Below are 12177 nucleotides of genomic sequence, written 5' to 3' on the forward strand. Positions count from 1 at the left end.
GACGCTACAGGAACAACTGCCATGCTTGCCGTTGCGAACAACACAGGGCGGATACTCTTGAGAGGGCTTTTTGTCAGACTCTTTTGATTTAGACGTCAAAATTTTCGTTACTGTTTTAGAAGAATCAATGCAGGCCTGATTTTCTTGATTTTCCTGATTTCCTGATGCAGGCTAACATTCTTGGAAGTGTTAGCGCACATTCGATCATGCTCCCCTACTTTTTCTGTCAGCCATTTATTGAAATGGAACAAAGATGTTTGGTAAAGACTCCTTTTCACTGTGTGAAGAGCCCTTGATTCCTTTATGCTGGGTGGCAGTTCACCTAATTCCTGGTTCAGCAAAGCAACATCTTCCAAATCTTGGGTATAGGAGAGTGCTTTAAACACATCAACAATCTTTGATATGGTAGAAGCGAAACATAAATTTCTGTTGGATTTATGCATCTTCAATAGTGGGAACCAGTTCAGTTTCTCAAGATGAGCATTGGCTATAGTTTGTGGCCGTACAAATTTACGATTATTAGTGTTCAAGGCAACTTTATGCATCTCACCGGGATACGCAAATTCAGCTATGGAATTTTTAGCCTTCTCAGTCACAAAAGTTTTCAAATATGTGAACTTGACGTTATCACTCAAGCGCGCGGAGTCGACAGCGCTTACAAACTGACCAAACCATTTGTGATTGTTGTTGTCAACGTTACCATAATTGAATACTTTATCTCGGGGGTCCGTAAAAATGGTTGAGCAGCGTTTTAGTATACTCATGCTCCGGCTGGTAGAAGACTGTTTGACCACTGCTTAATTGAAAGTTCGAATTTGTATATCCGAAAGTCGAATTCGGTATGTTTCCAGTTTTGACTTTAGACGACGCTTGAGCTAGAATTTGACTCTGGCAAGTTTGCAGTGTTTGAATGAATCTAACGGGGAAAAAAGTAGATTTAAAAGACGTTTGCGGAACTTGTGGAATGTATTGAGTGTTCTTTTCGATTATAACATTCTCGGATCTAGAAGAAACGGAATTATGTTAGTGGTATTAAATTCATCCAATTAACTAGTCGAGATAGATACGGCCGGTAGGAAAGAGGGGTTATTTGGATTAACGGGGAATTGTTTGAAACCAAAAGCACTCGGCGAGGGTTTAGTTCTTGATCAGAATAATTTTCTTTTGTTGTTTTGTTCACCCAGCTTTCTGTCCTTTTCTTCCGGCAAGTTTATCTTCGGGCGCGCCTAACGAAACTGACTATTTTTTATGTCTTCAAAAATTGCAATTTCAGTCAGTTAAAGTGGCTTCGACCAAATCTTCTAATTGTAATAGATATTTGGCTTCTTCAAGGCGCAAGATTGCAATTTTCAGCTCTCGACTTATTTGGCTAGAAGTTATTAACCCAGATTAAAACTTTGAAGTTTCCACATGACTTTTATGCAATGTGGTTGCAGTGCTTCGCAATTTAATACTTTCAAAGTGGCTATGGGTCTGTTTGGCGTCAAGATAATGTCCGGCTTTAGTCAGAATTTCATCGTTTTTGTGATTTAAAAGTAGTTCCAGTTAGTGTTCCAAAGCTGCTTTGTCGGACTCTTGGGGGGTTAAAAAGAGGACTTTTTTCTTTTTTGGAGACGGTTTTTTCCAAAGATTCTTTACAGCTTTGAAACAATTTTTCGATATTAACAGTGCGGTCTTTCCTTTCAATGGCCTCAAAATTTCACACATGGTTTATTTTTAGCTCTTTTTCAAGCTTCGTTCTAGCTAGCGTGAGACGGTTGATCTTTTCGGCAAGATCGGACGCTTTTGCTGGCGGAGACAAAGGAACGTTCATGGTAAGCGAAGACGGTTCGTTAGCCATCATCTGACAACTCCTGGGAGCAAAACCCGAGGTGAGAAATTAGCACAGTGTAATCAACTCGAAAAAATATTGTGGAAAGGAAGAATTATTGTGAGCAACTCTATCTGGCCTATTAACCTAACCTTAACATATAAAAGATGCTAGCAATTCAAAAAATTGAGTTTAATAAATTAAGATAAATTTAATTGACGAGGTAAGCGAAAAATTAACTCTCTATTAAACTTATGCAAAGACTTCGAATGAAAACGGATATCTTGATTTACGGGGATATTCTGGGCGGCCAATTTAGTTTAGTTCGTTTTTAAAACTTTTTTTTTTGATTTTTGACCAAACTTTTTTTTCGTTGAGTTTTTTCAATAAGTTTTTTAAGTTTCGGCAGTGCTGCAAATAAATGGTTAAAATTTTCGATTTGAGACGAGAAGTTTGATGCAAAGCTTTGTATTGCTTTGAAGGGTTTTATATAAATGTCAAAAGGTATAATGAACAATTAGTCTGCAGCTAAATAATCTGGGGAGTAGTTTTTTCGTTTGACCGGAAATCTTTGCTTGGAACCTCGTCTTCATCGGAGTCAAAATCAAGAAATGTGGCACTACCTTTAAGAACTTTTGGTTGAAATGAACAATCATTTGGAGTTCCATTTGCCAGTTTTACTGTTGAATCAGTAGAATGTATGATTTTCTCGCCCAAAAGTTGTTTAAGGGGTTCCCCGTCTTCGATTTAAAACCTTTCCAAAAATATTAACTTTCTTTTATGGGTTAGAAAATTGAAATCTCGTTTTATATTTCGCAGGGATTTCTTGAGTTGGTGTAGGACTAGACTCCGAGTCGTATACTTTTTCTTCGGGTTTACGATTTTTTTCGTGTAGTGGAAAGTCTAGTTATGCATCCTCTATTCTGTCATTAGAAGCCCAGTTTTCTGCCCGTTCTTGGACAGAATTGATTTTCCCTTGTCTAAAAAACCATTTTTATTTCGACTAATTAATATCTTCCAGAGAGTGTTTGGTGTTCTGCTGAAGTGTTGTTCAAATGGTGGTTAAATCTTTATCGAGTGTTTATGTGCTTCGTAAATTCCAGATAATTTTAGAAACCGAGTCGAATAAGGAAGGTTTGAGTAGTTCCGAAGACATCGTTTGTAACTTTGATTTAACGGTAAGTACGACTTTGTCTACAAGTCTCTTGGAACGATGGTCGGCTTTAAAAATTTTCTATTCTGTTTGAACTGGAAATTGATTTGAAATTAGTCACAGTAAAACACGAGGCATGATCAACCCGAATTGAATTTAGTTGTCCATGAAGATGGTATGTTTTCAATGGCTCACGATGAATCTAATGTGCAAGCAGAATCTAACTCGATTTCTTCATTCATCCGTTGAATCTGATTGGTACGATGATATGCCCCACGACCTTTGAATCATCGGGTCGTCTGTGAAGCCATCGTAGCGGTCTTTCGTAGTTTTAACGACTGCGTTGGTTTTTGAGTGAGGGTCACGTAATGTGCCAGTCGGTCATATCTGGAAGTTTGATCTTGAGGAACACAAAAATACGTGATTTTGGAGTGAAATTTTTATTTTCAAAGTTTCGAATGGAGCCTGTCATGCTCAGTTTTCTCGCACCAACTGAAAACACACAAAATGAAAAATCAGAACGACCGAGTTAACAATTGCGGGAAAATACTTAAGAAAACAGCAGGAAATTGCTATTCGCAATTTCCAGATACAAAATAAGACACGAGTAGAGCCGTCTTGTCCTGAAATAGGAAGAGAGATAATCACGAGAAGAGAGTACAACTATTCGAACCGAACCAGAGTGAACCTTCAACGGAAAGGTGGACAGCTTGAGTGTCCAATGGTTCAGACAAAAACTCCAATTCTAGAGTCAAAACTTATTTCTGTTATCAAAACTGATCAGTATTGAACTTATCTAGTTATCTTATTTAATTCTCGAGTTGCTTATCAATTTAATTACTCCTTGTGCTCGAGTGCATCAACATGTGAGTCCCTAATTTAATTTTCTCGAGTGTGTTCTATGATTGTTATGTTGAGATAAGGCGAGTTTTAGGTTGATCCATCTGAAATGGATCAAAGTTCCACTTTCCAATAAAAAGTAACTTAACGGATTGTTCCGACCCTGTTTTTAACGGCGTTCGTGTATTTTGGGTATTTCGAGACCTAAGTATGGGGACGTTCTTATTTTCTAGAGTGGGGGGATATTTTGGTAGTAGCCTTTAAGCTGTAACGGGTTCTAGTCTCATGTCGCAAGCGAACCGAATTGGCTCCGACCGTTCTTGAGGTAGAAAAACACAAGAGATAGTGTCCCTGACTCTTGAGCCAATGGTTATAGGGCCTATTTTTCTTAAGCCTCATGTGTGACCGAAGTAGGCGACTGTTACATAGTGTTTTTATGGCGCTCCTGGGTGTTTTTACGACATCATGAGTCGAACCCACTTGACACAGCTCCGGGCTGCATGCCCATTCTAGAGTACCGGTGGTACGGTTCAGCGGGAACGTGTAAACCTTCCGGTTGTACCGTGAAAGCTTTTTAAGAAAACTTGAGATACTTCCTGGTACGCTCTCCGAACGAGGCCTAGCTAACCGAGTAAAGGGGGGTAACTAGGGGGACAAAAACACGAGCAAAAAGACAAAAAGCGAAACAAAAACAAGAAAAATGTATAGAAAAAGGAACAAAAACCATAAAACAAAAAGACAGTGACTTTGATACCAGATCATTTGGATCAAACCTTTATTTTAATTAAATAGTATACCCACACTGTTTTATAAGACCGATCGTTTCAATCAATCTAGCAATTTAAACCAGTGACTTCAACAAGGTGCCCGAGTGAGGGGCGTTGTTAAGGGTTTTCAGATAGATTGCAACCTAGCCAGACCACTAGGAGACTTGACTGGAAAGGGTGACCAGCCGAGTGGGAAAATGGTTCACAAGGATCGAACCGGACCACTAGGAGACTTGACTGGAAGAGGTGACCAGCCGAGTGGGAAAGTGGTTCAGAAGGACTGAGCTGAACCGACTGGAAACTTGACTGGAAGAGGTGACCAGCCAAGTGGGAAGGTGGTGCTGCTGTCAAGTGCAGAACGGAGACAACCAGCACGGTATCACAACAAGAGGACGCACAGGGGTGTTCTCAAGTTGGGCAAACGGGTATCGTTACAATCCACATTACATTATAGGAGATAAGTGTAAAATTGGATAAGCGGAGCCCCATTGTTTTGAGGAAGTTTTTACACAAGCAGGCCTGGAAACAGGTCTACCGTTTTCTCTCGAGAGGTTTAGCACCCGGCGCTTAAGAGATTTTTCGGCTTAAGAGGGGGGCTAAAGAGGGGGGAGGTTAGAAGGGGGGCTTGTTTAGTTAGAGGTTAGCGGTTGTAAATTGTAAAAAGGGAGGACACGTTAGAGTAACTAATTGTTCGGCATCGTCGATTTAGTTACATTAGATACTTACACGCGTTGGTTATAAGAAGCGGATATCCAAATTTAAAATCAGGTTAAGGCAGGTACCCTGGTCGGATCGGTAGGGGGGAACGAACATAGACAGTTTTTGTGAGACCCCATACGATCGCTAGCAGGGGGGAGGAAAACGCGTGGCAATCGGGTACCAGACATTTTTTCGGACAAAGGTTGACATCGGTCAACCTTGATTTTCAGGAGAATTCATCCATCTGTTTTTGAAATTTTTTTTCCAGTTTAAATTTTTACGTTTTGGTGAAAATTTGTTGTTGGTATTTTAACGAACAGGTACCTGCGGGGAACTTAGACTTTCAATTAGCCTGAAACATAGAGAGGGAGACAAATACAGGGGGATTAGTATTTGGGTTTTGACCATTAAGATAGGGATTTTGGGAAAATTTTTACTAGAGCTCAAGTAGTGGTAAAAGGTACAGTGGTTCCTACAACGAAGAAGAAGGTAGTCCCTGCAACGAAGAAGAAGAGATCCGATATCCAGACACTCAGTGACAAGTCTTGGGACAGTACCGAAGAAGTCTTGGGACATTGCAGTCTGGGGGCAGTCTTGGAGCAACACGGTCTTGGGACAGTCTCGGGACAGAACAGTCTTGGGACAGTCTTGGGACAGTGCAGCCTTGGGACAGTCTTGGACCAGAGCAGTCTTGGTACGAAACAGTCTTGGGACATTGGTCTTGGGACATTGGTCTTGGGACAGTGGTCTTGGGACATTGGTCTTGGGACAGTGGTCTTGGGACATTGGTCTTGGGACAGTGGTCTTGGGACATTGGTCTTGGGACATTGGTCTTGGGACAGTGGTCTTGGGACAGTGGTCTTGGGACATTGGTCTTGGGACAGTGGTCTTGGGACATTGGTCTTGGGACAGTGGTCTTGGGACATTGGTCTTGGGACATTGGTCTTGGGACAGTGGTCTTGGGACATTGGTCTTGGGACAGTGGTCTTGGGACATTGGTCTTGGGACAGTGGTCTTGGGACATTGGTCTTGGGACAATGGTCTTGGGACAGTGGTCGTGGGACATTGGTCTTGGGACAGTGGTATTGGGACATTGGTCTTGGGACAGTGGTCTTGGGACATTGGTCTTGGTACAGTAGTCTTTGGACAGTAGTCTTGGGACAGTAGACTTAGGGCAAGGGTCTTGGGACAGTGGTCTTAGGACGCTAACAAGAAGTACTGGGACAACACAGAATAGTCTTGGGACAGTAGAGAGAAAGTCTTGGAACAGCTTAAACAAGGGGGGTACTAGAAGAGTACTAAGTCAATTGCAAAATCCAATTTTCTATTCAATCCTAACATAGAAATTTCATAAGCTCAGGAAAAGTTGTTTTTAGCAAATTGAAAATTCCTTATTATAAAATTTTATCAAAAGAGGTTTTAACCTTAGAGTAGAATTTTGTAGATATTAATACTGTAAATAATAACAATTGTAAATAATGAGGCGGAGCAGGGTACCGGTAGCTGAAAAAAGATCTACCGAGGCGAAGACAAAGTATAACTCGTCGCTACGTAAAACAACATCAATGGGTCCGAAGGTAACAAAGAAGAACTTTTCAGTTAGTATGGTCAGCACGAGGAGTACCACGGAGAACAGAGCAAAAGAGGGCACGAAAGGGGAACGAGTAGAAACCACCATCGAGATTGAACTAGAGACACCGGATCAAAGTGTGGATGAAGTAGGAAAGAAAACGACAGAGTCAACTCCGATGCCCAATGCGGAAGAACCTAACCCGAAGCCCAGAGAGTTCTCACCGATACACAACGTGGAAGACACAACAGGCAACACGCCAGAAACAGTGAAGGATGAGTCTCAAAAGAGAACGTCTTTTACTGAAAGATTAGCGATGATGGTCAAAATGAGATCGAAAGACGCAGCAGTGGAGGAGACGAAAGTCGAGAAAAGCAAAACATTCGGAACAGTATCCACGAGAACGACAGAGACCGGTCAAAACGAGGATCAGAAAAAACCGGGACCAGCGACCACAACAACGGACCATGGAACAACGACTCTTGAGCTAAGCGACTTGATGGCGAAGCTAGATCAGATAGATGAGAAACTGAAGCACAGCGAAGAGGATAGAAATGTGATAAGGAAGGAAATGAGAAACAACAAACATGAGTACGTGGACAACTATTTCCATCTAGTGAGAGCAACGGAGGAAAAGCTTCAGCAGATGCCTGACAAAGTAGAAACCACTGATGGAGAGCGAGACAAGAACATCAGAAAAGACATGCTAGAAATGAAGCAGCGATATGACGCACTGAATAGCCAGTTGGGGAGTTTGGAAACGAGAATGGATACGATGAGTAGGGACCAGGCTGAGAGCTCAAGTGCTATACAGACAAAGTTAGACGCTATCTTGAGGAATTCAACACCACAAGACAGGCCAGCGGCAGAGCGGACACAAGGTAATAGAGTTGACTTCGTGGAACCACAAAGGAACAAACTACAGTCAACACCGTTACCAGTAACCCGGGAGGCCGCGAGTACGGCACCGGTGGGGGCCAAGGCTATTATAAAAAGTGGAACAGCGAACGCAACAAATGGTCCAGGAGACTCCACGACTCACTCAGAACAACGTGGGACCGGATGCGATGACATGGGCGAGCACCTGGGAAATGATGATCAGGACACTAGAGGCCTTTGCTACAAGGAACACCGACTCGAGTGACAGAAGAAACAACAAATCCAGAAAAATTTTCAAGAAACCAAAAGAATTCAAAGATGATTCGGATGGATGCATTGACACTTGGTGGAATTCATGAGGTTGCACTTGGGACAAGACAACTTGAACGATGAGAGGCAAGCATGCACAGCGATACTGAGCAATCTGGAAGGCACGGCATTGAAATGCGTGGTTGCGAAGAAAGAAGAGGAACGCGATACAGCGGACAAAATCTTTGAAATATTGTTAAATCGATTCGGCTCAGGCATGAAAGGTCATCAAGCGATGATGCGATTTGAAAAGAGGAGACAAAGGGACGATGAATCGATAGACATGTTCCTAGATGATCTTGTGAGCTTGAGAAGAAGGAGTGACCCGGAAGAATCTACCAATCGAAGGAACTTCAGCATCGCCTCAAAGTTCATTGATGGGGTAAAGAGTGATGACTTGAGAACGATGTTAGCAACATACTATACATTGTCGAAAGACAGTGCACCAACTCCAGAAAAGATGAGGCAGAAGTCAAGAGAATACATGCTGATGAAACCCAAGAAATACTCGTACTCAGACAACAGGAATACGCAAGGGGGGAGTCAGCCACAAAGGTCGTCATGGTACAAGCCCAGAGATGACATGGACAAACGCAGATCATGCGCGAACTGCGGGTCAGCTCACCATCATGTGGCGGATTGCACGACATACAAGCAGGGCATGAAGAGTTTGGGATATGCACCCGATGAGGAAGATATGAGCCAGATGGAGGAACACGAGTTCTATAGTGGCTTGATCATCAAAATAGGTGCAAGATGCTTCTTCTGCAACTTAGAGGGGCACTTCAGGATGGACTGTCCGTTGTTTTGGGAGGCGGTTAAGAATCAGAGTCATCCAAGCAGCGGTACAGAACCAGAGAAACAGACAAGGCGAATTTGAGACGAAAAACCTAGAAAAACCAAGTGCGGAGCTACCGACGAAAACAGTGAAAGCTGTAACACAATGTAATAGTGCAATAGAGGCCACGGCAAAGAACGCCCTAGAAATAAATTATGAGAAGGCGGCAGCGGAGGCTATCACCAAAGTGAAACAGGACGTGGCAGCGAAAGAAATAGAACAACGGCTGAAGCAAGAAATCGAAAGACAGAAAATGAACGAAGCATTAAGTTGCTCACAAACAATACCAGAAGCTGCAGAGGGGTCGACAAAAAATGGAAACTGCAAAACTGTAAAGATGGTTACAGGAAAGCCATTTGGCATAACAAAGATTGGGGCAAGAATAATGTCAATAATCACTGTGGGCGGCCATGAAGTAACGAGAAACTTGAGCGAACCAAGTGACCAGACAATAATGCACATTGATGTGTACGCAGATTACTTGAGTTGTATAAGCCCACAAACGACTTCTAGAGCATTGAGGGCACTACTCACGAGAGAAGGTAGCAAGTCGGTACGTGTTGATAACAGGTACACAGAAGCTTATGGTCCACATGAGGTGGTGCTAAATATAGATGGAATCAACATCTATACGAAAACAATGATAACATGTGATGAAGATCTAATTGGGCAAATCTACGTGGGAAAAGAAGAGTTGAAAGTGAGATCGATTGGACACTGCGCCATGCTTGAGGAAGATGCAATGCACATCGGGACAGAGGCAGATGTGACAGCACATGTGGTTGACAAAAGTGGTAAGAAGACTCAGTTACGTGGGTTACTTGATACGGGAGCAGTCTTGAGTGTCATACCAATCGAAACTTGGGAGCGAATGGGCTTCAACAAAGATGAATTGATAGATTCAAGAATACGGTTGTCAGCTGCAAACAAAGGGGCGCTGCGGGTGTTGGGCAGAACGCCGATAATAGCCCTGAATCTGGGGGAACGTAACCTGTGGATGAGCTTTCTTGTAGTAGAAAACCTAGATGAGTCTGACCAATTTATTTTAGGCAGAGACTTCATCAGGAACTTTGATGTAGCGATTGATCTAAACAACGCAATGTTCAGGATACGGAACTCGGATAGGAGGTACGCAATCAAACCGGTAAATTTAAAAATGGCAAATGAGACCAAAGCACCGGTATTCTTGAGTAGGAGAGTGAGGCTAAAGGCGAACGAGGCGGCGATCGTAAGCTTACGAATGAAAAATTACAATGAACTCAGTGACAACAAGCAGTCCCAAATCCCAAATGCATAGTCCCAAATCCAAATAGTCAAAGTGCTGCTGTTTTAGGAAGATCCTTCTCGATCACGAAGAGCGGTCTCTGCGTGAGTGTCTTGTTGAATACCCTTGACATGCCAATCACGATACAGAGAGGGAGGAAACTGGGATATGCTTTACCTGTAAAAACTCGATATGAAATGACTGAAAACCATAAACAAAATGAAGTTGTTGATTGTCCCAATCATAGGGACAAAATTTGTATCTTGAGACGATTGAAGAAAATAAAAGATTCATCAGGTCTTGTGAAGTCACTTAAGTCAGAAACAGACGATGGACTATCGAGCTGTTCGAATTTCCTGGAACAGCCCACACTAGAGGAAATACAGAGTGATAAACCGGTCCTACCAGAAATTGAACACTTAAGAGGCAAGTTAACGGACGAACAGCTCGAAGCCATCAAGGACGTACTAGAACGGAACGAGGAGGTTTTTTCAAGACATAAGGCAGACATCGGGTGTTGTAATTTTGTTGAGCATGAAATAGAACTCGATGAAAACGCAATACCGCACAGGGAGGGGGCGAGGCGCATGACCCCACACAAATCGGATGCGTGTAGAAAGGAGATTGAAACGCTACTAGAGTATGACATGATAGAACCATCCAAATCACCGTGGGCGTGTGGAGTAGTGATGGCCAAAAAGAAAGGCGACCAGTTGAGGTTTTGTTGTGACTTTCGATACCTGAACTCCGTCACGGTGAAGGATGCCTATCCCATACCTAGGATTGATGAGCGTCTCTCGAAGTTGGGTGATGCAAAATTTTTTACGACTCTTGATTTAGGCTCGGCCTTTTGGCAGGTACCACTCAGGAAGCAGGACAGGGACAAGACAGGGTTTTCCTGCGAGTTGGGTCTGTTTCAATGGAAACGGATGCCGTTTGGACTTTGCAATGCCACTGCCACGTTTCAGCGGCTGATGGCACACGCGCTGATAGGCCTGACGAAGAAGTATGGCAATCTGGTAATGTGCTACGTGGATGACGTGGTAATAGCGACACCCACACTAGAGGACCACATTGAGAGACTTGACGAAGTATTTGCGTGTATGAAGAGGTCGGGGCTGAAGTGCAAACCATCAAAGTGTGAGATACTCAAGGACTCGATAAAATACTTGGGCAGGATGGTGGACAAACACGGCATCAGACCAGATCCAGACGCAGTAGAAGCAGTTCTAACTTGGAAATCGCCGAAAACGGAACACCAATTGATGAGCTTCCTGGGTTTTGCAAATTACTACAGAGAATTCGTCAAAGGCTATGCAGACAAGGTTTATCCGATGCAACAGTTAATGAGACACAAGGGCAAGAAGTTCACGTGGAACAACGCAGCGGAAGAGTCATTCCAGAGAATAAAGAAAGAGTTGTGCGAGGCACCGGTACTAGGGATGCCAACAGAGAAAGGGATGTACGTGCTGGATACGGACGCGTCGGTGGTAGCGATATCGGGAATACTCCACCAGGAACAAGAATGGAACGGGAAGACAGTCTTGAGACCAATAGCGTACGGGAGCAAAGTCCTAAGTGACACGGAAATGAAGTACGGAGCACCGAAAGCAGAGATGTTCGCGGTGGTTACCTTGGTCGAGAAATATAAGGCATACCTAGGCAGCGAGCCATTCAAGCTGCGAGTCGACAACAGGGCACTAAGCTGGCTGAAGACGTACTCAATGGACCAAAGTTACATTGGGAGGTGGATAGTTCGCCTGGACGGATACGATATGATAATTGAGCATAGAACACGAGACAAACATCAAAATGCTGACAGCTTGAGCAAGAAGACGGAGTTATACGAGAGACAAGAACAGAGGGAGGCAGATAGACCTGAGATCAAGGATGGCTTCTCCTTCATGGACAAGGAAACGTATGACAACCTTCCTCTCACGAGATGGTTGAACAAATCAGGCAAACCAATAGAAGATCACCCCGAATTACCAAAATATACTACGAAAGAAACAATCTTGAAAAAGAACCGAGGGATGCCGATAGGAATA

The sequence above is a fragment of the Symsagittifera roscoffensis genome, chromosome 1 (genome assembly GCF_963678635.1).
Source record: "Symsagittifera roscoffensis chromosome 1, txSymRosc1.1, whole genome shotgun sequence".
NCBI classification, from domain to species: domain Eukaryota; kingdom Metazoa; phylum Xenacoelomorpha; order Acoela; family Convolutidae; genus Symsagittifera; species Symsagittifera roscoffensis.